Genomic DNA, 27,792 nt, shown 5'->3' with positions numbered 1-27,792 from the left:
TGCCAGATAAGAAATTAAGCCAGTCAAACCCAGCCTTTCATTAAGGCCATGTCTACATAGTAATTGATCTATTGGGGATCGATTTATCGCGTCTCATCTAGACATGATAAATCAATCCCCGAATTGACGCCCGCACTCCACCTCAGCAGAAGCAGTAAGCGGAGTTGACAGGGGAGCCGTGGCGGGCGATTTGCAGCCGTGAGGACAGCTAGGTAAGTCGAACTAAGATACTTCGAGCTCAGCTATGTGAATAGCGTAGCTGAAGTTGTGTATCTTAGATCAATTTCCCTTCTCTTCCCCCCTCCCCGCCCCCAGTGTAGACCAGCCCATAGAGGCAAATCCTTAGTTGGCCCCTACCTTCCCATACCTGTAATGGGACCTACACTTTGCTATATGCGATAGGGTGGGCAAGATTTCAGCAGCCTGCACAGCACTTCCTTTCTCTGCAGGAGCTTCCTTGCCACTGCATGAAGTGGTTTGGTTTAGTAGATCTCCCACTGCATTGATATACTGGACAGCATAGCAGGAGAACCATGGAAACTAGTGGGATCATCTGCTGTTCTGTGCCTTTTGGGATTAGTGATCAGTTCCTTCCCCCCCCCTTGTTTTTTTAACCAGTTACATGGGTGTGTGCTGTGGGGAAGATATCCACAAAGAAAAAGTTTTCAAGGTGCAGAAGTTGCTCTGATAGACTGAACAAAGAGTAGGCCAGCTCCCTAATGAGGCAGCCAGCAATGCCATATTGTTATTGTGGTAGAGTGAACAACGATAACAAATATCTAAGAAACACAGATATCTTATATATACTAAAGCCATTTGAAAGTGTCATAAAAAGACATTTTAACAGCACCACTGTCTCCTTCTGTGGAAATGATTGGCTTTTCACCATATTTACATTCCATAAATACATCGAAGCTGAAGCAACAGGAGATGCTCGTCACAATGTTCTATTCCAATAATATTCTCACTAATTTATGAATGTGTAAGCAGGACCTCACTTCAATAAAGCATACATTTAAAATGAAATATATCTCCACATATGCCAGTAGCATTTTTCACATCCCTTTAAAATTATATTCAAGTAAATTATCTTTTGGTTTAAAAGCATCCAACCACAAAGATGATTTAAATCTTATCAGCGGTTCCCTTTTTTATTACCTTTAAGAATAGTTACCTGTCTTAAAGAAAAGATTTCAGAAAATAAAAATGTGAACACAATGAAACTGTAAGAGGCAAAGGAGCAGTAGTATTACACCCGGTAGTATTGTGTTCTGAGAAAATGTATAGTAGTGTGCTTTGGGCAACTTTCAGACTTTTATCAGCAGATTGTTTTCACAATAGAAATTACACTGGGAATTTATTAAATGGAGTTTCAGTGTACTCTAGTTCTCTATCAACCACCAAAATTACAAGCAGTATATTATTTTAATAAAATGACAGATAAACTGAAACACTTCTAATAGGAGAATTTCCTCTAAAAAGGAAATTCTTAGCATATTGACTTTCAGTTTAAAATTTCAGTCTAACCTACTTCAAACAATGAAAATTGTTCTGTTCTTGCTGTTCAAAATAGTTCAGTAATTGTTTTCTGTTGAATCAATGTGCTGATTCATTGTAAATTGAAAGTTGCATTGAATTTATCCCCTGTGCCTAAACACTTCTAGTTTTTTTTAGTTTTTGCTGCTTACTTATGGAAACTTAGCACACACTTGTATTATAGCCAAGTGTAATCTGTTATCAGTTTGGTATGGAATGCCTGTGTTGTGGGCGTTCACTCCGTCATGGAAGACTGTAAGCAGTTTTGGGGCAGAGACCATGACTTCCTCGTATGTATTTCATTTTTTTTAAGTGCCTACTAAAGTGGGGTTTCAATCCTGATTGCAGGGGTGGGATTGCTATTGTAGTAGAAATAATAAATATTCCCCTTGCATCACTGTGATTTATGATTAAACTTCTTTATAGCATGAAATGGTGGTGCAAAAAATGGGGAAACTACTGAATCATCAAAGACGAATTGTAGAACGCAATCGTCACTCCTTAGAATAGAAAATAAAAGAGAAGGAAAAGGTAAGACAAGACCCATTTTTTTTCACAAGTTTAAAGTTGCCTCCAGACCACTATTACCAGAGTGAACAAGTTATTCATTGAGTATTTGTCCGTGTAGATCCCACTCTAGGTGCATATGTGCTTCAGGCACGCAAGACTGGATTCTTCTTTTTTGAGTGCTTGCTCATGTCGATTCCATATTTGATGTGTGCGTGCCCACGTGCACGCTGTCAGTATTTTTTTCCCCTAATGGTACCCCTAGGGCCGGCTTTGGCAACCTCTGGAGCCCTGTGCTTATGCGCCGGTACATTGGGCCCTGCTGGCCCCAAGCCCGCTCAGTTCCTTCTTTGCACCAGTTACGGTTATTGGAACGCTCCTTGTTTTCACAAGTCCGATAGTGGTTTCTTTAACTTTGGACTCTGAGTTTTTTCTTGTATCTCGTTACTGTAGTGTTAGTAGTTAGCACCTACTCTTGGGAGCCGTCAGGGCCCACAACATTTCATGGCACCTTCAACATTGGAGGCATTGCGAGCAGCAAGAGACTTGATGTCTCTCCCTGTGCCACCCATGCATGGGGACCTAGGCCCATCTTTGGGAGACCTTTCAAAGGCGGTTTCCTCTAAAGGGAAATCTGTGATGAGGCTACCTTCTGGGATTTCGATGTGGCACCGCTCCCCAGCCTGACGCTCCCCATCATCATGTCGCTGGCCTCCACCTTCCCGGCAGCAGTCCTCGGTACCGTGAAGCGCATCTCCAGCTCTGAGACACGGGTCACTTTCCCCGTGGTGCTGCTCCCTGGTGTAAGGGTGATCCCCAACAAGCCATGGCTACCAGCATGAGGCCACCTCAGCTCCACTCTAGTCTCTTCCTAGGGAAGAATCTTCCACGGGGTCTGAGAGTGAGCCCTCCTCATCCCAGAGGCTTCAGCAGTAGGCCTGCCATTTGGTCCCTGGCCATCCACCCAAAGGCCACCCCAGTGTACTTGAGGACATGGGATGGAGCAAGTGTCTTGCTGGAGGATAGGAGGGTGCTTAGGAGAAAGCAGAGGGGAAGCACTAGCACTAGTGTGAAGATCTATATGTGACTAATATTAAAGTGCAACTAAACATATCACAGGTCAGAGCAAGCTGTGGTATGTTCCTGTCACAGGGTGAGCTGGTCCATTAAAAGACTGGGGCACAGCTGCACCTTTTGTCAGGTTTAGCCCATCTCCCTGTATGATGGGAATAAATACAAGGGTCATGTGACAGAAGCATGCATCTAAACCGGGCCTGCTGACAGGTATTGATGCTTTCTGTTTGTTGGCTGTTCAATGGCATATTTGGTGATAGCAGATCATCAGTCCAACACCTAAATGTTACCTCTCAAATGAACAGCTGAGGACTGAGTGGGAATGGGGAAGGATCTTCTAAACCCAATAGGTGCTCGCTTTGACAAAATATGTTAAAAAAAAAAAAATGGAGAGCAAGTGTTGAATCTGCTGCCCTTATGATTGAGCTTAAAAGAAAGCACTGGTTAGGATTCCCAATGATTACCAGACTGTACTATAACTATTGCTTAAATTATGACTATATTTATACATTACAACTATATACTTGAAAATGTGCCTGAAAATATTGTTCATAACCTTGCCCAGTCTTGAGTTAAAGATTTGTGTTACCTTAACCTGTACTGTTTTTGGTATGATACAGAATCTAGAACCCAGGATTAGAGAGTGAAAGGAGGATGGATTTTTCAGATATCTGAGCTATTTTTAATTGTACTTTTTTTTGAAGCCATCGTGCTGAGTTTCAAGGTTTAGGGCCAAATTCTGCTCTTAGTTATACAACACAGAAGTCAACAGTTACTCCAAACTTCTCTTTCTGTAGGAGGAAGCAGAACATGGCTTATTCTTTTTGCTTTGTTTTCTAACTATCTTTGGAGCTCATCATTTACGGGGACATCAGGAATTTTTAATTTTTTAAAATAGATTAAATATGACTACAAATAAAATGTGATGTGTTTTTCCTCATAGGCATTAGCAGTGAAACACCGTTTGGAAAAGGACTCCAGTGAGCTTAACACAGAAGCTGTGCAGAGCAAAACAGGCTTTACTAGCAAACCAGTCAAAGGAACTGGAATAATTAATAATTTAAACTGGAAATCAGTAAGAACTGGTGCCATTTATGCCTTACTGACTCCCAGGGGAACTCTGCAAGCTCTGTGTTGGAGAATAGTGTATTTCCACCAGAAGTTGTGTTTCGATACTGTCTTATTCTGGCTGTCCTCTTTTGGACCATCTTAAAAGACTGTGACAAAGTTCCTCCTCTGCCTTGGTGGGTCCTGCACTTATTGGCGGATTTGCTTACCTCAGAGATTCAGAGCAGCCTTCAGTTTGGCCAGTTTTGTGGCTCAAACCTGCCATTCACTCAGCTAACCCCATCACTGGCCGGCATGGGGAAAAGGAAGGAGAACAATCCCCACAGTCTCTGCTGACCTACCTAGTGGGTCAGGGGGACAGGCCAGGGACCTTCCCCTCTGGTGGGACCCACAGTCCAAGTCAACTCCTCTTCTATCCAATAGGGGGGAGGAGAATGGGGGGAACCCAGGCCCTCCCTCTACTCTGGGTTTCAGCCCAGGGCCCTGTGGATCGCAGCTGTCTACAGTGTTACACGTAACACCCGTGTGACAGGAACAACTCCCTGGGCTACTTCCCCATAGCCTCCTCCCAACATCTTCTTTATCCTCACTACAGGACCTTCCTCCTGATGCCAGATAGCGTTTGTACTCCTCAGTCCTCCAGCCGCAGGCCCTTTCACTCTTAGCGTCTTGCGCACCTTTCACTGACTGAAGTGAGGTCCTTTTTTAAACCAGGTGCCCTGATTAGCCTGCCTATCTTAATTGATTCTAGGATCTTCTTAATTGGCTGCAGGTGTCATAATTAGCCTGCCTGCCTTAATTGGTTCCAGCAAATTCCTGATTTTTCTGGAACTGCCCCTGTTATCTTACCCAGGGAAAAAGGACCTGCTTAATCTGGGGCTAATATTTCTGCCTTCTCTCATTCTCCTGTAGCGGGCCCCTGCGTTGTGGACCCAACCGGCTTCCCTGCCCCTTCACTGTAAGCCGGCTGCACGACTTGATGCCAGTTTGTTTCCAGACTGTGCCAAGGAAACATCTGTACGTGCTCGTGCTCCACACCTTGCACTTCCTCACCTTCGTGTCCCACCCTGACACAAAGTGGAGGGACCTCCTTCCTCCTCTAGAGGGTGGGGAGCCCCGGTGGGCCAGTCTATACTCCACCTTGCTCCCAAAGCTCGCCGGGGATGTCAGTTGGTGGCTCCTTCAGGGGCTGTGAGCACGAGCATGTAATTGGCGCAGTTCACCCCTGTCCTGGACATCTGCCCTTTCTGCTGCGTGAGGGAGACTCTGGTGCACGTTTACCTGGAGTACGCCAAGCTGCAGCCTCTATTCTGGCTCCTCACAGATATCCAGTTGCGTCTCTGGCTGCACTTTTCCCCTCACCTCCTTATTTATGCACTGGCTATTGGTGGCCCCACAAAGTCATGGGACCTCTTGGTCAACCTCCTCCTGGCCCTGGCTGAAATGGCTGTCTATAAAACCAGGGAGAGGAGGTTGGCCAATGGAGTCTCCTGTAACTGTGGGGCCTCTTTCCGGTTCTCCATCCATTCACGCATCTGGGCAGAGTTCCTCTGGGTGGCGTTCACTGACTCCTGTGATGCCTTCGAGGAGCAGAGGGAGCTGTCTGGGGTTCTCTGCTCGGTGTCCCCATCAGGTTCCCTTCGATTGACCCTTTGACAGCACGTCTGTCCTTGTTATTTCATTAGTTGTCTCCTGAAACCACTTGCTTTCCAGGTCCTGTGGATCCCCCCTTAAGGCTGGGGTGATCTTTTGGCAGTGGGCTCGCCACTTCCTGGATCCCAATAGGATCACTCTCCTGTAGCCCTCTGGCCCGACCCTGTCACAAGACCTATAGCTGTGATACAAAATAAGGTCCCGATCTTGCAGTTTTTGCAATTGATTCCATATGGACTGACTCCAGGCCAAAAATTGGTTGTATGGTCAGGGTTTAAAAAAAGATTTTGCACCAGCATACTACAGATAGGGTTACAGTTCATATGGAATTATTTGTCTAATCTAATTATGTAGACTCTTTGTTTAGTCTTAAAAAATAAAATATATTAAATATCTGTTTGAGTTGATTTGGAACTTCTAGAAACATTAGCTGCTTCCTAAGTATAAGTGTGTTTTGCTTAATTCTAAGATTTCATGGAGGAGTGGGAAAATCCCCCAAATGATTTGTACATTTTAACTTTTTCAAGCACTATAGACTAGCATTATCAACAAAATTCTAACTATGAAGCCAGATCCTGCTCTGGCATATATCAGCATAGCTCCATTGAAATCAGTAAAGTTATTCCAATTTACACAAAAAGCATCTGGCTGTAACTTTTGATTTTTAAAAAACCTTGATTGTAGATTAAAAGATTTTTCCTTTAATTTGGCGTTAGAAGGAAAATGAAAGGGAAGAGAACTCAGAATAGTCATAGAAGCAACATCAGCGATTGGGTTTTTTTAAGTTCTTCTATTGTGCCAATTGCTGTTGTATCTGAATGCTTTCCAGAATAATTAAGGTGACTAGCATCTGTTATTTGAGGTTATTTGAGGTTTCTATTTCTCCCATATCCCCCAGAGCAGTGGTTTTCAACCTGTGGTGCACAGACCCCTGTCTAAGGGGTTCTCGAAAGGTTGTCGTTACAACGGAACAGTGGTTTTCAAGCCATGGCCTGTGGGGGTCCACAGACGATGTCTAAGATTTCCAAAGAGGTCTGCACTTCCATTTGAAATTTTCTAGGGTCTGCAAATGGCAAAGAGGTTGAAAACCACTGACCCAGAGGGCAAAGTGTGGGGGGGGGAGGCGGGCGCGGGGAGTGTAAATACGAAAAATGGTGATGTTAGTTGTCATTCTAAGTTTTTGCTGGAGTGAATTTCATAGTATTGGGCCAGCTCCTGAAAAAGCCCTGTCTGCTGCATCTGCTAGTTTTACTTCTGATGTGTAGACAGTTGTTCCTGAGGAACACAGCTACTGAAGTCTGAGAGAGTAAGATGGTATATTGGGCCCATTTCCTTTACAGCTTTGAAAATAAAGACTGAGATTTGATTCAGTGTTCTGTTGGGGAATCAGTGGAGTGAGTGAAACATAGGACTGATGTACTCAAGTGAACCTGTATTACTGAGGAGGTGTGCTGCTGTGTTCTGTAACTCTTGCAGATTTTGCAGGGCAGAAGCATTCAAGTCTAAATACGTTGGATTGCGATGATTCAAGCAAGAGTTAATGATGGCCTATGTGGTTGAGGCCAAATTGTAAATACAAATGAGGGGATGTAGCCTTACCAGATTAAGGTAGGAGAATGCATTTCTTGTAAATGGTTTTGTGAACGTCCTGCATCAGAGCATGGGATTTTTTTTTGATTTTTTTTTTTTGCAGCTATGTTAGGTTGTTGGTTCCAGCTTTTTGTTGAATGCTTCTTAATCAGAGCCACTTGTGCTGAGTCACAGCAAGAGGGGTGGGCGTTTCAGCCATTTGAACCCCTTGAATTTTGTTGATATTTTGAACACAGGAAGCTGAGAATTCATACAGCTTTGAAACATTTGTTACACATCAGCATTGTCTGAAAATGTTGTCTCTTGACACCTGTGTCTTTTAGAATGATTGATAGCAGAGAGTGTGTGTGTGTGTGTGTGTTTGTTTCGGTATAGCAGTTGGATATTTTGGACTAGGAGGTTGTGAGACAAAAGGAAAATAACTAAAACAGTTGATGCTTCTAGTTATGTTCTTTAGGTGACTTGTTTAAATAGCTGAAAATACAGACTTGCTGTGTCGGCAAGGTTTTAATTTGTTTTCCATCCAGACCCTCCCTTTTCTTGAATTAGGCCTCTGTGCACTGGTGCCCATCTGCTCATAGTAAGTAGATGAAGAAATGATGGCTTGCTTCCAGTAGAGTCCCACCAGTGCCATGCCATCTGTTACCCAGCAATGCAGGAACAGATGGGTGGAAGGAGTTAGTTTCTTAGAAATAACTTTTATTTCAGTTCCCAGGTAGGACATAGTTGTATGGGGTATTTTAACTTTTCTTAAAATATTTGGAAAAATAGATGCTTAGAAAATGTACTATCCCGAGCCCCCAGGTATTACTGACTAATAATACTTTACATCTAATGCTATCTTGCTACCAAGAGCAACTTCATATATTTGACTCATCCACACTGAGAGATGGGTGGTCTGAGAACAGGAGCTAGAACTGGAAAGTTCTCCTGTGTTCTGATACTGACTCCCCTCTGTGGCTTTGGGCAAGTCACTTAACTTCACTGACGCTCAGTTTTTGTGGGCTGGATTCTATCCTGTGTCAAGATCTGCTATGGGCAGGCAGCAGCGAACGGGTTGCAGCTCCCTGGTTCCATATTCTGAGCCACCTAAGTACTGCTGTGATCTGTGCCAGCTGGGAGACATCCCAAAAGGATTGTCTGCCCTCTGCGGACTGCCAAGACTGCCGTTTGTGTTCCTAACTCATGCATATGTTTAGAAACCAAAGTTCAACTTTCCAGAGTCTTCATGGGACTCAGATGGGTAGTATACCACATCACACTACTCTCAATTTATTGACTTAATCAACTGTTTTGTAACTAATGTTTTGTTGTAGGAAATGGAGGGAAAAAAACGTCTTTGCTTCCAGTCTGATCAACAATTGCAAAAAATCCAGCAGCTGGAAGCAGAACTAAAAACAGCCAGAGACTTGCTGAAGGAGAGCCAGAATTACGCTGAAGAGATGAAAAGTGAGCTACACATTTCTACCTTTTTAAATCCTGTTACAATCTATTACTTCAGTGTGGAGGTTCTTTAAACCTCATTATCAATGGTGATTTGAAGAATACCCAAGAAAAAAAAGGTTCTCACTGTGTGATATAGTTAAATTAACTTTCAGCTAATACACGCAATTCTCTTTCCAAACTGAGGTGGAACTTCTTTATACAAATATATAGTACTAACTCGTAAAATTATATGGTTTTAAAGCAATTTAAAATGAGGAATAAATATGTCCTAAAGAGAACTATATGGTCAGCACATTAAATACTACAATGTGCTCCTGTGTTTTAAAATCCCAAGCAAACAAATATACCTCAAACTATTATCCTTTAGCTTGTATATGGACTCGATCAAGCTTAAACGTGGTGAAATGTTACCTGCCGAGCCCTAATTTGACTTTTCCCTACATTTGTCTATTTGGTTGGGAAAATGCAATTTGCAGATTGAGGTTTAAGAGAACAGGTAATTCTGCTAAATAGCCATTGTAAAGAAGGAGACTGCTCCCACTTATCCCTGTAGAAGTCTAACCTTACTTAATGAGATTTCAAAATTAAATGTATGGACCCAGTCCTGCTCCCATTCTAATCAGTATTTTGCACTCTCCAATCCATGAGGCCATCCAAAGAAGTGCTTTGTGTTTTGATCTTATTCTTGGCAAGTGGCAGCACTTTCGGCTAGTTAATAAAATGTAATGCCTTCTAAGTCCATTTTCTTGCTTTCGCTATCTTCTAGCTGTGGTTCTTAAGGTGTCAAATGGTAGCATTATCTCCATTTTCTGAAGGGAATAATTATGAACAAAAAATAAGTCAGAAGATGTTTGTGCTGTAGCTGTGCACTGCAACCAACAATACCTCGTCTTAATTGAAACATAACTGAATGTGGGTGCCCAGAGTCCTAGGCTGTCACCCTTAACCCCCGGACAGTTCTTCCTCTCTAACAAGTCTCTGATTATCCTCTCACCCCTGCTGTGCCTCCTTCTGGTCATCCAGGGGCTGAGCTCATTTCTAGCTGGAGCATCCTCTGCTGGTCACTATCCCTCTCCTCACTGGCCCCCATGTCCCTCCCAGACCCCGGTGCCCTCCCCGTCAGGCTCCTGCTCCCAGCAGAAATCCACTATCTGGGTCTCCCCACCCCAGGGAATCCCCACCCCCTATTCTCCACCTTGTCTCAGTGGCTACTGCCAGTACCATCTAGCCCCCTTTCACTGAGGCTGACTGCAGTCTAATGGCCACTCATCATTGGCTGGGGGATTTGGACCTGCTGCCTTTCCCTGCAACTCAGTACCTCTGTAGGCCTTGGACAAGGCCCTGCGGCCTGGGGAGTTGCCAGTCTGGAGCTCCCCAGCTCCTCTGGCCTTTCCCTAGCCCTGCTTCACTCTAGTACCCTTAGCTTCCCCAGCAGCTAGGTCCCTCTCCCTTCAGAGCTAGAGGGAGACTGACTGAGTGCCTGGCTCACAGCCCTTTTATAAGGGCCAGCTGTGGCCTGATTGGGGCCTGGCCCAGCTGTAGCTGCCTCCCCAATCAGCCCAGGCTTGCTGCTTTCCCCAGCCACAGCCCTCTGCAGGGCTGTTCCAACCCCTTCAGGGCTAGAGCGGGCAACCGGCCCGCCACACCCCCCTTTGAATCACCACCCTAAATAATCCTTCTCCACCCTAGGTGTTGATATATTTCAAATAACTGTTGATTGCTATCATTTCCCTTCCCCTCTGTCTGCTCCTCTTTCTCACCAAGTTCTGGGTCTTGGAGACATTGAATTTTCCTTGTCCTGTAGGAAGGGAATGCGTAGTCTTGTTTCATATGGTAAGTTGGTGTTATTCAATAGAATTCTCTTTGCAATACAGGAAATCTCTTGTATTGCCCATGTCTCTTAATTTTACTCCATACATCAGTTCATCAAACACCTTGAACATTTTTATATATGCTGGAGTTTGAAGAGAGGAAAACGGACAAATAGGGCACCAACATTCTTTATCTAGCCATTGGTACTGTTACCTGTCAACCATGAGTTTCAGAGTACAAGCCATCGGACCTCCGTGAAGATGGGCTGTAGAAACAGTTACAATTGTGAAGCATAGAGCGATTTGACTAGCAATATGTTCTTTCTGCAAAACTGAATTCTGGCAATGCTAAAATTGTCTCAGCTATCCAATGTCATGGTTTGGGTATAAAGGCAGTTTTAGAACACATAAGTAATTATATTCTGAAATACTAAGAAAATGTATTGCTAGGTGAAAAATTGAAAATTGGCAATATTGCCATTTTATAGTGTTATCCATAAAAGCTAATATTGCATATTTGACATAGTTTGCTTTCACAAATTAAGCACTTGATTTTTTTTTATTACTATAGATAAGTATTTATCTCAGGAAATAGAATTGAAAGAGAAACAAGCTGAGATTACCCATCTGCAGAAGCTGTCTGCAGCTGAGTTGGCTTCTTTAAAAAAGGAAATGATTAATATCAAGGCTCAGCAAAAGAAAATGAAAGAGCAACTTAATATCTCACTTCACGAAAATGAGCAACTGAGCAAGGTAATAAAAAGAGAGAATGAATCAGTAGCACGTTACTTAGTTCATGACACGGAAGATGGAAACTATTTCAAATGATTTGTCCTATATCTTAGTTGAAATGGTACAATACGGAAACTAACAAAGCCATGTTATTTTCAGTCTCTGTTATCAATGCCAGATAAGAGCAATATCAATATCCTTTGCTGACAGTTAATAAGGCATTTAGCTTTTAAGAGCCCAAATATTAAATTGTGTCCTTTTTAATATCTATTTTCTATTCTAAGATAACATTTGCTATAACTTCTCCATTAGTAGCATGGAAATGTGATTAAATCTGTTATCTTATCAACTTCTGGCTATCAAAGATACAGGAGGTCTTTAGCGGGACACCTGAAAACGTGATAAAATGTGCATGTTTTGTCCATTCTGTGGCCCAGGTTTTCTCCTCACTGGTAACAAAGAGGTGATTCCTCTCCCCTGTAGAACTGGGAGGTGGACCAGTGTTGTTGCTGAAGGCCCCAGGACTAAGCTCCACCCTTCACCTCAGGCCACCAGAAAGTGTGTCCACCAGCAGAACAAGTTGGCGGTTCAGTTTCTCCCAACAACTTTGTTTTCTAATTAATTATTGTTCATTTTTCTGCCATATTAATTTCATTTCAACTTCTTGCTCCTCTTTCCCTTTCCTCAAGTAAGTTCTGTGGATCCGCAAACACGGCACCTCTCAATAACTCCCTTTGACCGCTATTGCAGTGCTAGGAAAGCCCTGCAAGATCAAGCTAAGTCCAAGTAGTTCAGGGGGCAACTTTTTAGGGGGCTTAGAGGGTTACCTATGTCTTTCTGCTCCAAGCCACCAACCCTTGCTCTGTGAGGGGACGGGGCTTTGTTGGACCAGCGCACTAGTGCCATGCATGTGTCCATAAACACACCCATTTGAAGCCCTGACTCCATTGTGAGAAGGCTTGATCAGGAGCATGAGGATTCTCAAGGAGATGAGAACCCGACATAGTCTGCTCAGGAATAATACTTGGAAACTCCATATGCTCTGGGTCCCAAAAAGGCAAAAGGAATTGTCCCCTTTGTAAGGAAGTAATACGTACAATTAATGAGCAGGTTGTGTAAACATCAGGCTTTAAATCTTTTCAATTTGCCTCGGGTCCTCACGGCACGGGATCGATGTCCACGACTCTGCTACCGCCGCTCGCTCCGGTGGAGTTCCGGAGTTGATGGGGAGCGCGTTCGGGGATCGATATATCGCGTCTAGATGAGACGTGATATATCGATTCCCCGATAAATCGATCCCTACCCGCCGATAGGGCGGGTAGTCTGGACGTACCCTTTAGGATGTGTTTGCTGTGGTTTTCTCCTATATACAGGTCTGCTGGGTGCTCTGTATTAGACGCACTGCCTCCCTTCTCTCCCCACGAGTATATCTGGGTGTGCAGAGAGACGTGTTACTTCTGTGAAGCCCATTCTCAGGTGGCAGAGTAATGTAATTTGTTCATCTCTGTTTTTCAGCCTGGAAGCCTCTTTCAACCAGGGAATGGGACCCAAAATTTAGGTCACAATGGAGTGGGAATTGTGCCTGTCTGTTTATCAGGTACCCAGCCGCCCCGGAGGAGGAAGAGGCTGGACTGGGGGGAGCTAAAGAGCTCTGAGCCTACCCCGCAAAGGGTCAAGCGCCGACCCGGAAGTATAAAGGCGGGCCTTCCGAGCTCAGTGGGAGGTCAGCGACCAGAGCGAGCGGACGTCCTTCCGGGAGCTCGGCGCCAGGAGGCTTCTACCCTCCCCCGTGCTCGCTACCCCGAGGAGCTGCCGGAGCTCCCCTGGACCACCGTTCCGGAGGAGTTGCCGGACCTGCCACCCAGCCCCGTCCGAGACGAACCCATGCACCTGGACCCGGTGGAGGATGACCCCAGGATCCAGGTAGGCCCCGAGGGGGAGTTTGGAAGTGGCCCGGGGGCAGCAGACCCTAGTCTGACTGCAGCAGACCCAGAGCCAATGTCAGTGTGTTGCAGCCAGGATCCCCACTGACACAGCAGCAGCCTGCCTACCACTGTTAGGGCCCCGGGCTGGGACGCAGAGGAGTGGGCGGGCCTGCGTCCCCCCCTGCTACCCCACTCACGGGTGGCAGTCTCCCCCTCGCCCCGACACCCTGACCCTGGGCTTTATAGACTGAACTGCTTGCTCAGCCCTACCTGAGGGCCTGAGCCCTGCACCAGTGTTTGTTGCCCCACCCTGATCCAGGGCCTGGGCTTTATAGACTGAACTGCTTGCTCTGCCCTTGCTGGAGGGCCTGAGTCCTGAGCCGGTGGTGTCACCCCTGTGTGGTGAGGTGGCCTGGTACCCAGCTGCCCCGGAGGACGAAGAGCCCCTCCCCTAACGGCGGATCCTACACTCCCCCTCTCCTTAGGCTTGCACAGAATTGAAGGATTAAAGAGCACTTTAGACAGTGTGTGCCCAGAACAGAGGCACATAAGAATTCCATTCATTCCCAGTTAAATCTAGATGTTAAACTAAAATGTTATATAAAAAGATCAGGAAAATGTGTAAGTTTGGGGGACCTAAGTGCAGCAGTAGTCCTACCAAAGAGAGACATGGCCATGCCTCCAGAAGGGGTTCCTTCCAAAAGATTCCATTGACTAAAAGAGTGAGGACACTACAGCAAATTTCAAAACTCCAACTGTGACCATTTCTTTTACTTAGTAAGGAAAATCTAGTTGGTGGCAAGCAAGTGGGCCGTCGTCTCTAGGGTATGAGCCTCAATTTGAGTGTGAGAGTTCTCAGGGTTACATTCTTGTAAAATCCTTGAAGTGGTGTGTAAGATATTCTTTCATGGCAATTTTTCCTCGGTCTTGATGTGATTTGTAGCAAAGCATTCTTACTCTCTGGCTATAAGGAAACTGTTTACACTCATGAACGTGAAAAAAATCATCCATACCCTGTGCATCCACTTTCACAAGTGCAAGGCTATTTGGGAAACTAGTGAAATTAGTAGCTGAGACAACAGAAGCCTGAACCCTCCTTGTCAAAGCCGGCATAGTAATCCATTGGTCACTGCCAACACCAAAGGTATTCATGAAGGGAATGTTTGCCTAGCAGAGGGGAAAGTATGAAGCAGAAGCTCACATGGAAGACCTAAACCTTTTTCTTCCCAAACAATTAAATCTTCAGCATCACAAAGACAAAATGAGCATTTGTGTGTGAAGAGTTTACAATTCCTATACAAGACTCTTTGTTTTGACCTACCCTCTGTGTTGAGAGGTTTAAATGGCTGGTAGTATTACAGCAAGGCTGAGGTCTCAAGTTACACAACTCTGTCCATTTACAGACAACATCACTCTTTGTGCCCTGACCAGCGAAACAGATCCATTCCCAACTTGCCGGCTGCTAGAAAGGATTCCAACCCCCCTGGAGTTCAAAATCAGAATATTCTGAATCCAATGTAGGACATTGTTCAACCAGGTTAAAATAGGCATGGCTTTGACTCTAAATTTACCACTCTGGTAAAGATTTACAAAGACCCAAAACTTCATCTCATCAATTGTATCCTGGCAGCAGTCACTCCGTAGCTAGTCTTCCCCAGTGACCATGTTTGCTGATGCCATGCATTGGTACTGTCCTCTGAGTGGGATTTCACAATGTGTCTCCAGAAATTCCATTTGTGGACACGTCATTCTCAGATCCTGTCCAAATGTCTCTTTTGGGGCAGGTAAGTACAAGGAACATACCTTAAGCCAACCCAGTTTTCACTTTGGCCCTTGTATGATTGCTACAGGAACACACCTCACTTGGTGAAGAGCATACCTGGAAGACAAGATGCCCCCAGGGTTATGGTGGGTCACTCAGAAAAAAGAGCGTCCAGCTTTCTGAACCGCACACCTTGTGCTCTACAGTTTTTCAGTATGTCAGGGTACCCTTTTAGTTTACTTTTATGGAATTCAGTAGTGTTGGAACAAAAACATAGGAATGGACAGATGGGTTCAAACCAGTGGTCCATTGAGTCTCCTGTATGTCATCTGACGGTGGCCAGTAGCAGTTGCTTCAGAGGAAGGTTCAAGAAACCTGTAGAGGGCAGTTATGGAATAACTAACCCACAAGGGAAATTTCTTCCTATCTCCTGTTAGAGGTTGGCTTGTGCTCTGAAGTATGAATGTTTATATCCCTTTCAACATAAGTGAGTAACCAGAGGTCAGAACTTCTCTCAGAGGCCATGGAAATAATGTCAGCTGTCGAGAAGAATCCGCTGCTTTACAAGACAGTTTGCATAAAGGGAAGAGGAAAGAGCTGAACTCATCCTTCTAGTTCGTCACTAGCCAGAAGTCCTGGGAATTTTTGGACATGATTGATTGATAGCTAAGGAATCTCCACTATACCAGCAGAAAAAACAGATCTCCTGAAGCATGGGCCCTTATTTCATCTGTACCTGAGCTGCCTACAGTTTGACAGCCTGGATATCAAAAGGAAAGTGTAGTTCAGCAGAGATTATCCTTTAGCCCAGTGATTCTCAAACTTTTGTGCTGTTGACCCCTTTCACATAGCAAGCCTCTGAGTGCGCCCCCTGCCCTTAATAAATTAAAAACACTTTTTTAGCCTGACTGATACATTTTTGGTATCCAGGCAGAATTCCATCAGGAACTTTCATTCATTGTTCTGGTAAAGTTTCACTTATGGTGCAAAGGAGACAATACCTTACTTGCCAGGGTCTGTACTTCAAAATTAGACCGTGTTCAAACATGTCTTTTCACTCTGCCCCTAAGGTTAACCGTAACTGACTGATGTGATATTAAACATAACAGGGCAGTGTCTACACTGCATGTTGTAACGTCGTGTTAATGAACACATTAATTAATATCTTATGGAACTTCCCAGGGCAGACATGCCCCTATTGTCTTTAAACTGCTTCTTCTACCTCATTATGTCACACTCGACTTGGGAGAGCATATCAGTTCTGATGTATGCAGAATTTCCATCTAAATTATTAATGAAGTGATTCTTTATATGACAGCACTGTTCTTGCTAATAATTTAGATAGGCGTGTGAACAATTCCATGTGCCGCTGCAAAGAGAAATTCTGGTAATGACTATATGAAGTTTTATTTGTAACACGCATAGGTTGGGTGTTTACTGCCAAGCAGAGGGGAAAAGTTTTTAAACCTGTCCATCTAGGTGAATTTTTTCTTATCAATTCCCTCTGCATTTTCTAGACTACAATCTTTTTCTACTTCCATTTACTGTGAATGAGGGACTGTAGTTCTATGCTCTCGCTTCAGAAATAAACACATCAAAAAGCACTCATGTAGCACAGTGTGGAGCCGGTATTGTGGCAAGCAGGCACTGAGTTACAGTACTCACTCCATGCCCAGCTGATGGAGCACTGTGCTTGATATTTACATTATCCTGAAGTGCGTTTTATAAGGCTGCCAGATATCCACCATCCATTTATTTTGCCCCCCCCCAATGCACATGGGGTAGTTGAAGAAGGAAATGCTATACTAGAATGTGACTGTAAGGCTGCAAATCATTCATGGAAGTCACGGTTTCTGTGACCTCTGTGAATTTTGCAGTGCTGGTGCAGCTGATCCCAGCAGCTGAGGAAGCTCAGGAGCCAGCCGCGCTGGCCGTTGCTCTGGCAGCCCCAGGCATGGTCCCTGACGCTGGCCTGCAGCAGCAGTCTGGGACTAGTGGTGGTGGGGCCCTGAGCCACCTCTTTCCCCCCAGCACCAGCTTTGCTCTGGTCTCTCTCTCCACTCCCCAGCAGTCTTCAGGAGCGTCCCCTCTCCCAGTCGGTAAGATTTAGTCCCGGGTATTTTTAGTAAAAGTCATGGAGGGATCACGGGGCCGTGACTTTTTGTTTATAGCCCGTGACCTGTCCATGACTTTTACTAAAAATACCCATGACTAAAACATAGCCTTAATCATGATCCTGTTTCTAACCTTAATGCATTTATTTATAAAACATGTTTTCAAAACATCCATTATTACATTTGATTCAGATGAGGGGCCAGATCCTCATAAATCAGTATAGTTTCTGAAGCTCTGCTATAGTTGACTGTGGATGCACAAGCACACATCTTATGTACTTAATTAACGAATGAATGAATGAGATCATTGCATTCTAAACGCATCTTTCCAGAGTTTCCTTAGTTATTTGTACAGGTAATGGCTCTTTCCTTTGGTCAGGTGCTGATGAGGTTGCCATCTACGTACATTCACTGACCCAGGACAATGAGCCAGAGTATGAGCCAGACGGACTCCCAGAGGTGGTCAAAAAAGGTAATTGTTACTTTAGGGGAGAACTGTCCACATTGGGGGAGTGTGTGCGCGCGCACGCTTATCTAAATAATCGTGTTGTCATAGGTGTGACTTGGAAGCATTGTAAAAACTTGAACATCATTGGCCAAATTCAGCCCTCGTATAGGTTGAATGAATCCATTTAACTCAACTGCTTGCCAGAGCTGAGTTTAGCCCCATGTGCTTTAAAAAAAAAAAAAAAGCCCTAGTATACAATTAAGGCTATGGGGGGCTAATATCTTTTGTTGTAGATGTATGTAATTTCTCGTGGTTTTGGTTTTTGGTCTGTGTGATGTCTTCCCATCTGTGCTGTTTTGTAGTATTTGATGACAAAAGCAAAACAGCCAAAAATTCTGAAATCCAGAATCCTAATATCAGGTTGTAGTTTTGAACATTAGTCTAGATAAATTTTGTTGACTTTTGGACAACACACAAAAGCATTCTTTAAATAACAATCAGACTTGAACAAATTGTTTATAAAAAGAGATTCTGTTCCCAGAGTTTTCATTTTTAGGGCCAGACCCTGAAGTCTTCTCAGTTCTTATGCAAACTTGATCTATTTTTTTTCCTTTGCTTTTTATTATTGAGGCCACTGGAATGAAAATTGATTTCTTTCTTTAGAAGTTCTGGTACTGAACTTTGTCTTAATGCTTGTATTGTGATAGCCTCAACCAGACACTGGTCACTGCATGTCTGCAATCTGAGATTTTTGCCCATTGCTAGAAAAACACTGTTAGAGTGAAGGAGCAATTAGAGAGGTGGCACACTATCCCCACAACTCTTGGGTCTAACAAGGAATGCTTCCACATTCTCTGCTTTCAGTGGTAGAAATCATTTAGTTTTAGATTTAGCCTTCTATTTCTCAAGCTACCATTACAATGACAGAAGTGTAAGGACTGTCTTCCCTTTTTCCACTCGACATCAAAATTTTAACAGCTTTTATTTTGATAAGTATTGGCGCTAGAAGGATAAGCCCTGATGCTCATCTCTCACACAGGACCCACATCAGTGTAAGTGGGATGAGACTTGAGACCAATTACCTAGACTATCAGAAGTTTTGGCATTTGGGATTTCAATTGTCATGAAGCACACATTTATAACTACTGAAGTTTTAGCTAACTGATGCTAAAATCATGTCAGAATTTGGTGGGGAGTGCAGGGGAGACAAGGAAGATTGTAATAGCGGTGGGGACTGGAATTTGAGAGAACCCTAAAGGTATAAATATTGTGAAATTTTTCAACAGTTTTACAAAGCTAGTGTTGACCATCACAACAAACATATTGTGAAGATTACGTTAAACATTTAGAATGGCATGACGTTCTCCTGAATATTTCATAATACATCTGGACAGGATATCCTCTGCAGTCCAATGTAAATACTTCAGGACTAAACAACTTTTTCAAGTGTTATCATATTTACAGAATAAACTATAGGACATTTACAAATTCATTATGAAATATCAGTAATTAAACTTAAATTACATATCTCAAAATACAGTTCTGCAGATTAGTGATTGAGCAAGAAGAGACTAGACAAGGAACTCCTGTGTACTACTCCTTAGCTTTGCCTATACCTTGTTAAATTATGTGACTTGCGATTTGTAAAGCATGGATGATAATGCCCATTCTAAACTTGTACGTGGTGAGGAGTAGGTAGTTGCTGTAAAGCATTCTGCATAGCGCTGTTGTATTTCAAAGTAATAACTATAAACACTGAAGATTCTTGCTTTTCCCATGTGTCTGCTAATTCATATTATTCAGTCGCTTGGAATGGGTCTTTCACTTCCTGCTGGTAATTAACAAGGTTCTCCCATACCACTAAAGCATGAGAATTTTTTTGTTTGTATTGCAGGTAGATGATACTCAACAGTGCCAAGCAGAAACAGCTATTAAACCCATGGAATCTAGTTCAAGATCTCCTCTTTTCATAAATAATCAACTCACAAAAGCTGTTGCTGAGAACTCTGGGAGAATCTCAACACACACAAAGGCAGATGTTCCTTGAGCACACAAAAACTACCTGGTCAAAATGAACAAGACAAACCGTATGATACAGTAAACCTGAGTAGTATATGGGCCCTACCATGAATCAAACCCTAACCCTGCCTCTTGACCCCTTACACTCCTCCCACCTGTCTCCAGAAGTCCCGCCCCAGGGGGTATTACTTCTGGGGTACAGATGACCGGAAGCAAGGTGTGTGTCACGTGACCCCTCTAAGGACTGCTCCCAGTGCCCAGTACCAATGAGGTTGGGTTTCCCCTGATAGTACTGCCCTGAGAGGAAATTTGACCAGTCAGGGTGAGTTCCAGGGCGGAGTGACCTGTCAGGAAGTGGGTCGTGTGACCCCTCTAAGAACTCCTCCCAATGCCCTCTGCCAATCAGAGAGCAGCACCATTACCCCAGCTCCGGGCAGAGGAGGCCATCTCTTACCAAGGACACGTGTTTTAGAAATTGTGGAAAGGCTACTAAGAGGAAACGTGGACTCCTTTACCACCCCCATGAGAACTTCAGACTTTGTTTTAACCCCTAGCACCTTTGGACTTGTGTGGAGAAAGCGCTACCTCAGTGACAGTTCCAAGGAGGACCCTTTGACTCAACCGTTGATGGAGACGTTGGAATCCGAACCCAAAACCCTTGTTAGGCACCCCGATGAGTGTGACGGCCTCTCATTGTTCACCTCCTTAGAGGTGGAAAGCGATCATGGCGTACCAAGGTGAGCGGAAAAGATGTCGCTCAGGTAAATGAATGATTAAAAAGCGATGGTCAAGAATGGGGTGAAATGTGGGGGCGAAGAACCAGGGATTGCATTAATTAAAAACAAGCAATGGGGTTCTTACACTGTTTGTTTTCTGAAAATTTCTCAACAGCTTGCTGTGAGTACCTCCCATAAGGCTTTATGGAAATATGCTTAAAATGTGTTTTATGCTACATAGGCCATATAACACATCGCCATAAAGGTTATGATCTGCTGAATGTATTAATCCTATTTATATGCATGTATCATTTTTGTATTCAAAGTTATGAATGTTGGCTGTGTACTGGCTTGATTTCTAAATAACCTTAGTAGAGCATTTGGTCAGTTCCTGGGGAAAGGAATGTTGAAATTAAGTACCTAATCAAGAAACACTGAAAGGACAATGGATCTTGGAATACTCCAATCCTCATTAGAAGTCTACTTGAGGAAGTTCAAGGTACTATGTAAACAGTGGATGCTCCCTGTAAAAACTGTGAGTCATGCATGGACGTGTGACTTGCCCAGGTGACTCCAAAACTCCATCTTGGAGCTGGACTTTGCATAGGAGAACCCCTGGGAGACCCCTCCATTTTGTCTTCAGCTGGCTAAAGAGAGAGTCTCTCCATCCCCACCCACACCCCAGGATACCTGAAAGAAATTGGAACAAAGGACGGTGACTGCAGGGGGTGTGAGTGATTGCTGGACCCAGGCTAAAAGGAGATTAGTCTGTAAAAGGGAGCATTCTGGAACTGGTGGGGATCTTATCTATATTCAGTTTGATTAGATATAGATTTGTGCATTTTAAGCTTTTTATAGGGTAAAATGGATTTATTTGGGTTTAGACCCCATTGGGAGTTGGGCATCTGAGTATTAAAGACAGGAACACTTCTGTTAGCCTCTTTCAGGTAAACCTGCAGTTTTGGGGCAAGTAATTCAGACCCTGGGTCTGTGTTGGAGCAGACAGGAGTGTCTGGCTCAGCAAGACAGGGTGCTGGAGTCCTGAGTTGGCAGGGAAAGCAGGGGTAGAAGTAGTCTGGGCACATCAGGTGGCAGCTCCCAGAGGGTTTCTGTGATCCCACCTGTCACAAATGCCTTTCTAGAGGCCCTTTGAGAACTTACACATCGGTAGCCCTGTGGGAGCAAGTCTATCATGCATCTGCTGTTTTTGCTCATGTCTGAGACACAGATCTCAAGAGGAAAATCTGGAAAAGGACAAAATGGAAGAATGAACTGTAGTAAGATTTGGGGCCTTATGCTAATTCTTGCCCAGTCTTGAGTTAAAGATTTGTGTTACCTTAACATGTACAGTAACTCCTCACTTAAAGTCTTCCCGGTTAACGTTGCTACGTTGCTGATCATTTAGGGAACATGCTCATATAAAGTTGTGCAATGCTCCCTTCTAATGTCGTTTGGCAGCTGCCTGCTTTGTCTACTGAAGAGTATCTCAGTGAAAGTTTTAATCCTCTGCCAAAGGTTTGGGATGGAAGCCTTATTTCTTCTTCCGTAGTAGGATGCTTTCCCATACCAGACCGTGATAACTTTGGCAGGCATCATTGCAGTACCCAGGCTAGCAACACGCGGGCAGCTTCAGAACGCCAGCAGCAGCTGTGCTCTCTATACCGGGGTCGGCAACCTACGGCACGCATGCAAAAGGTGACACGCGAGCCAATTTTTGATGACACGCGGCGGTGGGCTGAGCGCCTCAACCCACTGCCACCCCGGGTTCCGGCTGCTGCCCGTTGCCAGTCGGGGTCTTGACTGCCGGCTCCACTCAGCACCTACTGCTGGCCTGGGGACCCCCAAGGAACTCCAGGCTGGCAGCGGGCTGAGCAGGCCAGCAGCTGAGATCCCGGCTGGCAGGAGCCGGCAGCTGGAACGCCAGAGTGGCAGCGGGCTGAGCGAGGCTGGCAGGGGTCTGAGTGTCTCAGCCTGCTTTCGGTCTGGGGTTCTGGTTGCCGGCCCCTTGCCAGTCGGGGTCCCAGCCGCTGGCCCCGCTCAGCCTCACGCTGGCCTGGGTGAGCAGAACCCCAGGCTGGTGTAGCGGGTTGAGTGGTGCCAGCGGCTGGGATCCCCGCTGGCAGGAGCTGGCGGCCAGAACCCCCAGACCGACAGCGGGCTGAGTGCCTCAGCCTGCTGCCGGTCTGGGGTCCCAGCCCCCGGACGCGCTCAGCGTGCTGCCAATCTGGGTGAATGGAACCCCAGGCTGGCAGCGGACTCAGTGGTGCCAGAGGCCAGGACCTCAGACCAGCAGCAGACTGAGCCGCTAAGCCCAGACCGGCAGCGGGCTGAGCAGAGCCTGGGATCCTTGTCTGGGGTTCCACTCACTCAGCTGGCAGTGGGCTGAGCGGGGCCGGTGGGCAGGACCCCAGGCCGTCAGGAGGCTGAGCGGGGCTGGCAGCTGGAACCCCAGACTGGCAGCGGACTGAGTGCTGCCGGCACCCCAGACCGGCAGTGGACTGAGCCACTCAGCCCCCTGCCGGCCCCGCTCAGCTCGCTGCAGGCTGAGTGAATGGAACTCCAGACTGGCAGTGGGCTGAGCAGTGCTGGTGGCTGGAACCCCAGACCAGGATCCCAGGCAAGGATCACACTACATTGATAAGAGCTGCATTTTAATTTTATTTTAAATGCAGTTTCCTAAATATTTTAAAAACATTATTTACTTTAAATACAATCGTTTATTTATATAATATAGACATAGAGAGAGACCTTCTACAAATGTTAAAATGTATTACTGGCACAGGAAGCCTTAAATTACAGTCAACTTGGCACACCACTCTGAAACCTGTCATTCTGTTCTTTATGTGCCAGAATGATTAATGCATTAATAACTTGGTTGACTGTCAGCAGGTACAACCCATCTCAGCAGTAGTTTCTAGGGCCATTCTCTCAGGCAGAACAGCACAAATGAAAGTAAATGCTAACAAGCTTTCATACACAGCATGAGCAAAGCACATTTTCTTTCAGTCAGTGAAACACAGTGCGAAACAGCAAATACAATGCTATGTTTGATGTGGAATGAGTACTGTAGTAGTAAGCCATGTAATGGAATTGGGAAATACCGTATAAGCTACATTTCATAGTTTGCTTCACTGGAAACTACAATTGTTTTCTTTTTTTTTTTTTTTAAATGAATACAGAGTGGATTTCTTCAATATGATATATTATTTGCTTCCTTATCACACACCAGATCATTGGGTTCTTGCGGTAAGATGTTTTCTATTGTACTTCAGGATTATGGTCACTAAATGTGGTATTATATAAGAGATTTGTAACACAGCTGGGTAGCAGTGGTCTCATTTCCCATATTGCGGGTTTTCAGTGAGTTCAGTGCATGCAAAGGGAAAGTGGAATGTAAATATAACTCTTGACATTCCAAGAACTGAGCTTTTAAAAATAAAATGATACTGTGAAATTCTGTTGTTAATGTTACTTGAAAGAATGCAGTTTGTAATGATTTGATCAATGAATTCACAATATGCTGTTCTCCTGTGTGTTAGACATCACAAATGAGAATATGTTAATGGATTGTTTTTTTGAGAAGTCATTATAAAATAGCAGAATTTATCACTTTGCCAATATAACTTGTACGTATATTTAAACTTACAGATAGCATTGATGCAAACAAAAGAATTATTAACAATTGACCCCTTGTGTGATGAGATGAGATATGAAAGAACATGTCTAAGGAATTGGAGGTGATTTTTAAGATACTTACTTTTACAGTGTATATGAACTGTTAATGTGAAAATATTTACACAATGAGACTAAAATCTTCCTGTTAGCTACAAAGAAAAATTGAAACAGCATGTGCTTACTAATGTACTTTGAGTGGATTTGTGTAACTACTTCACAGAATGTGGACCCGAAACGGTAGCATGTTGCATGAGTGTGAAGGTGTTATCAACATGGGGCACAGCAAAGCAGGTGATACATTGTATAAGAGTGTGACAGTAATATGAAAGCGTGTGTGTGTGTGTGTGTGTGTGTGTAAGTATGTTAATATATATACCAGTGGTCCCCAACCTTTTCGTCTGGCGAGTGCCAAATGAAGGACCGTGATGGTGCTCGAGCATCCGCCAAAATGCCTCTGAATTTCGGCGGGCGACGCCTCTTGATGACGCCGCTTGCCGCCGATAAGCGATGTCATCGAGAGGCGTCGCCACCGAAATTCGGAGGCATTTTGGCAGATGCTCCACCACCAGCCAGAATGCGGGTGCATTTAGATGCCCCCGTGCCCGCGGACACCGCGTTGGGGACCACTGATAGATAGATATCTAATGCGCAATAAGTCATGGCAATCATTAAGTAAATAGCGATAGAAAGGATTTCTATCTCTGTACAGAAACTTTTTTTTTAAAAAAAAAAAAGGGAAAGAAAAGCTCATTTATACAGTCCACTAATGTACTCTCTAAAAGTTTCAGATACTTCATCAAACGATTAACGAGCAACTCCCCATCTGATTGGAAGAATAAAATTCTTCAGCATAATAAACAAAAAGTGATGGCCACAACTGCGGACCACTCATCTTAAAGGTTTTGAATACAAAATTGCCATTCTCATTTATGTATGTGAAATTATCAGGGGTGAAAGTAAATGTGGAAGATTACTGGTGTGCACTGCACCAGCGTCCTTGCCATGGCGTGTGGGGTATGCTCTGGGCCCTCAGAAGGGATGGGTCTTGGGTGGAAGATGTGGGCTGGGGGGCCAGATTCCCCCAGCCAGCCCTTTCTGACAGCTGCTGTGGTGGTGGGAAGGAGCCCCAGGCCCTTTGAATCACTGACCCCAGGGCAACTGCCCCTTTCCTCCCCACTGCTGGTGGCCCTGCCGGTATCATCCAGCAGCGCTGTCAGACCCTATGGCAGGGCCACAGATGTGAGGAGAGGTAACGGGGGCAGGGACCTGAAAGCATAAAGCACTGCCACAGCAGCACTGTAACGTCATCCGTGTACGGGCCGGAACCGGTGGCCAGTTCTTACCAGCATGCTGGCCCAGCCCACTTTCACCTCTGGGAATTGTGATATTTTTTCTAAATAGAAGTGTTATTAGTTTGCAGAAACGTATTTGTGGCAGAAAGACATCAATTCAATAGAAACATCACAAGAGGCTAATGCTGAGTTTAGAAGACAAGTAGCAATTGTTCTAGTGAAAGAGTCAGGTAATAACTTTCTCCCATGTACTATAGACTCATTAGGCACATGTGAAGGTAACCGAAAAAGTGGAATTATGTTACGGAACAGACCGTTATCTTAATACCCCTAAAGTGGGGTATCTCACGGGTCTGGTTCTGTAATTGTGGCTATTCATCAATAATATCTTCAAGTACCAAAAAATTAGATTGGGGTGAATGGTTGCTATTGATAGACCAGTTAAATAAAATTGGATATTTTTATATTCAGGTGCAGTAAAGTAAAACTTTGAAAAATAAGACTCACAAAAAGAAAAAATGCTGCAACCAGTGACTGGATTAAAATAGTGACAGTAATTACTAACTCGGATTTGCATTTAGAGTGTTGGTCGTGACATGATCAGCATTTCATTGCGCTATATTGATTTTTTTTCAGAAAGCGTGGAGGACTACTGCATATACTGCAACCTTGTCAGTTGTGAAAAGGAAAGTGAGGATTGCACGATGGTAAGAAACATAGAATTGTATCAGAAACATATGCCATAAGCTGCTTAAGAATCAGGATTCTTGTAAAAATTCCACAACAGTAAACATTCCATCATGGTGATAGGCCAGAGGTGAGCAAACTGCGGGCCCCTGCCCGGCCCTTGAGCTCCCGGCCGTGGAGGCCCCTCCCGTTCTGTCCCTCCTCTCCCGCAGCCTCAACTCGCCGTGCCGCCAGCACTCTAGGCAGCGGGACTGCACGGTGGGATGGCTGGCTCCAGCCATTCAGTGCTGCTGCCAGTCCTGGTGCTCTGTGTGGTATGGAAAGGGGATGTGGAGCGGGGTTGAATAAGTGGCAGAGGGTCCCGGTGGGCAGACAGGAGCAGCAGTGGGTGGTTGAATAGGTGTGGAGTCCCGGGTGGGGGCATGTTGGGGCGGGGATGGGGATAGGAGTCAGGGAACGGGAGCGGGGGGGTGGGGGGTTAGATAAGAGGTCGGGTTCCCGGCAGGGTGGTTGGTGTGGGGAGTCCTGGGAGGATGTGATCAGAGGACAAGGAGCAGGGGAGGTTGGATGGGTCAGAGTTCTGAGGGGGGCAGTCAGGGGGCGGAAAGGGGCAGATGGGGACAGGGCCCAGGCTGTTAGGGAAGGCTGTGCCTCCCCAACGGAGCCCTCCAGACAGTTTCGGAACCCCGATGTGGCCTTCAGGCCAAAAAGTTTGCCCACCCCTGTGATAGGCATATCTTAGGTAATGCTGACGTGGATGGAATAGCATGAGCGAATGGAGAGTATTTGTAACATTACAACTTCTCTGATTTCATTTTCTCAATTGTTACTTATCAAAGGTCCAGTGTGATTCTTGCAAGAGGTGGGTACATATGCCCTGCATTCCAGAAGGAACAAATCATGAAATCCTCACTGATGAGGAAAAAGAATACGAGTGCAAAAAAAAGAACTGAACTATGTACTATCAGAAAAATGACATCTGTAAATAGTTGTTGTTAAAAATGGCTTTGAACAAAAAGCTAACCTTTTATTTATATACCGGATTACAATAAAGTTTTTAAAATTGGAAAAACACTTCTCTGTATTTGTGTCCCTGTGTATAAGGCAAATTATACAGGCAGCAAGAAGGGAGGGAATAGTGAGTGTTTTGGACCACAGAACCCCATCCCTCCTAATTTGAAACCCCTGGACTGGTGACCGGTGGATGGGCAGCAAAGTCCTTGCAAATAAGCAAGGAAGAAGCCAGTGGGGAAAAAAATCAGAGTATCACCTTGGGCTCATGGACATCCTCCGTACCCCCAAAGCTTACCTCCCTTTTCACGTACTCACACACACGGTGAAACAGCACGCCTCAATCATCCAATAAATCAATTTGGCACATTAGCAAGGACGAAGCAAATTGTGAGTGTTTTCGACCAAAAACCCCATCCCTCCTGATTGGCAACCCTTGGCCCAGGCGGTAGCTAGTCTTGAGCGGTAGCCAAGATGGTTGCGTTTGCGTGGCGGACCTAGTTTCAAAAGGGGGAGGGCTGCTATTTGTGTCACCATACCTGCTCCTGCCAGCAGGGGTCTCAGCTGCTGGCCTGCTCAGCCCGCTGCCGGCCTGGGGTTCCTTGGGGGTCCCCAGGCCAGCAGCGGGCACTGAGTGGGGCTGGTGGCCGGAACCCCAGAACGGCGGTGAGCTGAGCGTGCTGTAGGTTGATGATCCCTGCTGTGTGAGGAAGATCCCCTAGGGGC

At 45.0% G+C, this 27,792-nt stretch overlaps 1 protein-coding gene and 1 long non-coding RNA gene across 10 annotated transcripts in view; both read left to right on the top strand.

The window, feature by feature from the left end:
• Positions 1-27,129, top strand: LOC120401244. 9 transcript variants are annotated; one of them, XR_005596325.1, is made up of 15 exons: positions 1-212; positions 619-670; positions 1,963-2,067; positions 8,745-8,877; positions 11,257-11,438; positions 12,933-13,340; positions 17,598-17,690; positions 20,240-20,422; positions 21,860-22,096; positions 23,581-23,647; positions 24,050-24,138; positions 24,859-24,975; positions 25,490-25,598; positions 26,005-26,075; positions 26,895-27,129. It is a non-coding gene; the product is annotated as an uncharacterized LOC120401244 (long non-coding RNA). The 9 variants fall into 9 exon arrangements; XR_005596326.1 differs by lacking the exon at positions 619-670 and having other exon boundaries at positions 21,951-22,096; XR_005596331.1 differs by lacking the exon at positions 619-670 and having other exon boundaries at positions 24,865-24,975.
• LOC120401236 (centromere protein F-like) overlaps positions 1-27,792 on the top strand; it is a 136,894-nt gene that overhangs the window by 2,716 nt on the left and 106,386 nt on the right. The window lies entirely within an intron of this gene.

This window comes from Mauremys reevesii, linkage group 3 (assembly GCF_016161935.1).
Source record: "Mauremys reevesii isolate NIE-2019 linkage group 3, ASM1616193v1, whole genome shotgun sequence".
Lineage (NCBI taxonomy): Eukaryota > Metazoa > Chordata > Testudines > Geoemydidae > Mauremys > Mauremys reevesii.
Note: the sequence above shows the minus strand (reverse complement) of the source record. Positions and strands in the feature narration are given on the sequence as shown.